This window comes from Podarcis pityusensis (assembly GCF_964106645.2).
Source record: "Podarcis pityusensis genome assembly, chromosome: 3".
In the NCBI taxonomy this organism is placed as follows: domain Eukaryota; kingdom Metazoa; phylum Chordata; class Lepidosauria; order Squamata; family Lacertidae; genus Podarcis; species Podarcis pityusensis.
Window position 1 is genome coordinate 84,345,758 of NC_138026.1, and position 4,122 is coordinate 84,349,879.

Sequence of the window (4,122 nt, forward strand, 5' to 3'; positions counted from 1 at the left end):
TTAAAACCAGCTTGAATAAGATTTATGGTCAGATCCCTCCTTACCTCTCCCCCCTTTTGAAAGCAGGGCCCCAGTATGAAGCAATCAGCAGTATAGCTTTTAATTTTGCAAGGAACGGACATATTGTATTGACCAGTCTATTTTTGTGACACACACACACACCTCACAATGAGTGTGTGAGGTCTAAACTCAGATCCACCCTGGGTCAGCCCCCTATTCACAACCTGATAATAATTCCAGCATTGCAGGAGCCTCCTTCCCTCAGTGTCCCACTGCTTAAATATTTACGCACACCATCCGCCAGCCGTTCTTGTCAGGGTAAGATCTCAGCTGGTTTGCTATGTTACAGAGCGGGAGGGAAAGCAGGTTGCGTTTTAACCAGGGGGCAAATGGACAGGTTTTAGAAATGCTGAACCATCAAAAAGAAGCAGATCAAACTTTTATTTCACTTGGGAGGTGGGGGGGGGGGAGAGACAACAATGTGGACAACTTTAGCCACACCTGAACCACTTTAGCTTCACCTTTTTGCACTTTTTGTGCTTTGTTTCTCAGTAGTCAAACCATTAGCAATCTCTCCATCCTGGCATGTTCTGATCTAAGCAGATCAGGCTTAGTGTGCTAATAGATGAATCAAGGTCTTGGAGGGCGCAAGAACAAAGCTACTTGGCAGTTCAGGTTTAGCAAAATATCAGTGTTTTATTTGGAAATGGGCAGATTTTTTGCTTGCCAGGGCCCAGTTGTGATCTGATGCCTCAGGTTCTACAAAGCGTATTTTAATTGCAATGAACAGATTGTTCAGTGCTTCTGGCTGATCTAGCATGTCATTTACATTACTAGCCAGTAAATTTGTTTTCAAAAACTCAATTAAAATGAAACTGGAACAGTCCACAGATCATAGTTCAAAGCAGCAGGGGGAAGGGAGATGTCAACCTTACAATGCCGAGTCTCCCACTTAAATTCGGGAAATTGGCAAGTGGTCTTCTCTAAATCACATAAATAGATGCAATCTCCTTTTCATGTCTATATTAGATAAACAGGGCAGATTCAAGGTTTGTTTAGAAACAATGGTGCTCAAAAGCAACTAACTAGAATTAGCACCAATATGCTTTTGCATCATTTCTCAGTTTTCACACCAGATATATACACTAGCACATGGGTAGGTAAACAAAGGCCCGGGGGCTGGATCCGGCCCAATCGCCTTCTAAATCTGGCCCATGGACAGTCCAGGAATCAGTGTGTTTTTACATGAGTAGAATGTGGGCTTTTATTTAAAATGCACCTCTGGGTTATTTGTGGAGCATAGGAATTCGTTCATATTTTTTTCCAAAATATAGTCCGACCCCCCCATATCGTCTGAGGGACGGTGGACCGACACAGGGCTGAAAAAGTTTGCTGACTAGCAAACCTCAGAGGGGGTGAGTGGGATGCTTTGATATAACTAGTAATCTCCGTTTATGATACCCAGAACGGGCTAGGATGGAAAAATGATGTAGCTGAGATAATCCATTAAGAAGTTTTAGAAATTGCTAGACTAAGGTATATGAGGATGACACAAATCCCTAAACTCCATTTAAGGTATGAATGAGTCATGCTATAGTTTTTTATTTCAGACACACACACATGGAAAGGCATGCCTTTCTGAGTAAAAAGCTGCCATTCAGCAGAAAGAAAGTTGATGACAGGTACTACCTGCAGGACTCCAACGTTTCGCTGCACATGAGTGAGAAGATATTTAGATATGATAATCTGATGATCATGCAGGCGGATGCCCACATTGGTACCATGCTGTGTCAGCACTTTATAGTTTCTGCAAGCCTCTTTTACATCTACAGGTGGATATCACAGTGTCCCATTTCCTTCTTCTCAATCCAAACCATCACCATGAAAAACTGATAGCTAAAAGCAGAGATCAGGCATGGTGAAATGGGGACTTCTGCAACTGCCCATTCTTCATATGCTCACCTGGGAGATACTGACCACATTCACACCATGCATTTAAAGCCCTATGATACAACAGCCATGGCTTCCCCCAAAGAATTCTGGGAGCTGTCTTTTGTGAAGGGTGCTTAGAGTTTCTAGGAGAACCCTATTCTCCAAGAGTTCCATTTGAAGAGGGTTTGAATGTTAAACCACTCTGGGAACTATAGCTCTGTGATGGGAATAGCAGTCTCCTAACAACTCTTATTTCTGTTCACAAACTGCAGCTCCCAGAATTCTTTGGGGTAAGCCATCACTGTTTAACGTAGTAGTAGTAGTAATAATAATAATAATAAATTTTATTTATATCCCGCCCTCTCCAGCCATAACCAGGCTCAGGGCGGCTAACATCAAAATATAAATACATTAAAACATAAAATTCAGCAATCGATTGAAATACAGCTTAAAATTGGATTAAAATCAAGTAAGATCAGAAGGCAATTGTCAAATTATGACTATAGGGGTTAGGTACTCACTAGGCTCAGCTATTTATATGAGCCAGTGAGAGAAGTTAGAGAAGCCTCTTATATATAGGGTCTTTTAGGAGGAGAGAGGTCAGACTGGGCCCTGACCAAAGGCCTGGCGGAACAGCTCCATCTTGCAGGCCCTGTGGAAAGATGTCAAGTCCCACAGGGCCCTGGTCTCTTGTGGCAGGATGTTCCACCAGGCTGGGGCCAGGGCCAAAAAGGCCCTAACTCTGTTTGAGGCCAGTTTAACCTCCTTGAGACCTGGGACCTCCAAGATGTTATTGTTTGCAGACCATAGGGTCCTCCACGGGGCATACCAGGAGAGGCGGTCCTGTAAGTATGAGGGTCCCAGGTCCTATAGGGCTTTAAAAGTTAGAACCAGCACCTTAAACCTGACCCTGTACTCCACCAGGAGCCAGTGCAGCTGATGTAGCACTGGATGGATATCACAAAGTAGTATCACAAAGCTTTAAATGGGCATTGTGAATGTAGCCACTTTCTGCTTCTGCCATCAGTCAAGGGACCTGGGGCCACTGGGAAGCTGCACACCCTGTCTCCCCAGGAATAATGTCAAGGCAAAGGAGAGATCAACCTAGCACCATCCATTGGCAAGAGCAGGAGCAGCTAAATGGAGCTTGCCATTCCTCATCCCTGCTATAAAGAACATTCTGCTCCAGCTGCCAGTTGACTGCTAAAGCAAAAGGAAAGAACATTCTGGCCCCATCTATCGTCTAGAGGAACAAGAGTGACCAAATGCTATTCAAGCAAGAACATCAGCAAGGGAAGGTCAACCTGTCGTGAACAGGATATCAATGCCCACTACTCAACAGGCTCAATTCTATGCCACCAACGGTTCAGGACCTGCTCTTGGACAGGAATGATCAAATTACTTTAATAGTGGCTGAATTTTTGAGTGCTGTCCATGTAGAAAGACTGGGCCATTATAAAGAGATTTAGTGGTTCTTAATTGTTCGGTGATGTGGTAGTGTTATATTGTATTATTTATGCAAATTGATTTTCTCTGGAGTTAAAGATCTGACTGGGACAAACCTTGTTATGCTGAACTCGTATTTTGCACAATTTGTATACGGTGTTTGTTTGACAATGTGTGGTTGGCTATGCCTAATAAAGGATTGACTTTTTTTAATCAATGCCCACTTAAAAGAATATATTCATGGAAATAGCATAGAGAAATGCATTAAATGGGAGGGGGGCTTCCAAATAAGTATGTATGTATGTTAAAACTGCATACAAAAATGTGTTCATTGTGAGAAATTTGCACTAAAATGCTGGTGAATTTTTAAAAAATAAAATATGAAAATTGCTCCTGAAATATGGAGAACTGAAGTTAAGATGGGGGGGGGGGGAGAGAGAAAGCAAAGCTGACAGATTCTTCCACCCTGTGTCTAACTCTTCACTTTGTTCTGGCCTTGAAAGACTGATCTCCTTCCTCTTCCTCTACCTCTCGTCTTTTTAGTTTGTAAGCCTGATAGCAGCCACCCCAACTCTTTTCCACCCCTTTAATTGATGTGAGCCACTTTGAGAGGCAGCAGTTGTCTGAAAAGGAGGAGAAAAATACAGTAAACAAATCCACAAATGTTCCAAGGAGGCCCTACTCCCTTAGAGAAGGTTAGCGTTAGTTTAGAGAAAAAGCAAGTAAGAAGTGAGGGGATAGAAC

At 42.9% G+C, this 4,122-nt stretch overlaps 1 long non-coding RNA gene across 1 annotated transcript; it reads left to right on the plus strand.

Annotated features, from left to right (window-relative positions):
* Positions 1-211: 211 nt before the first annotated feature.
* On the plus strand, positions 212-3,591 carry LOC308473390. The gene is made up of 2 exons (XR_013984069.1): positions 212-318; positions 2,960-3,591. It is a non-coding gene; the product is annotated as an uncharacterized lncRNA (long non-coding RNA).
* The last annotated feature ends 531 nt before the right edge of the window (positions 3,592-4,122 follow it).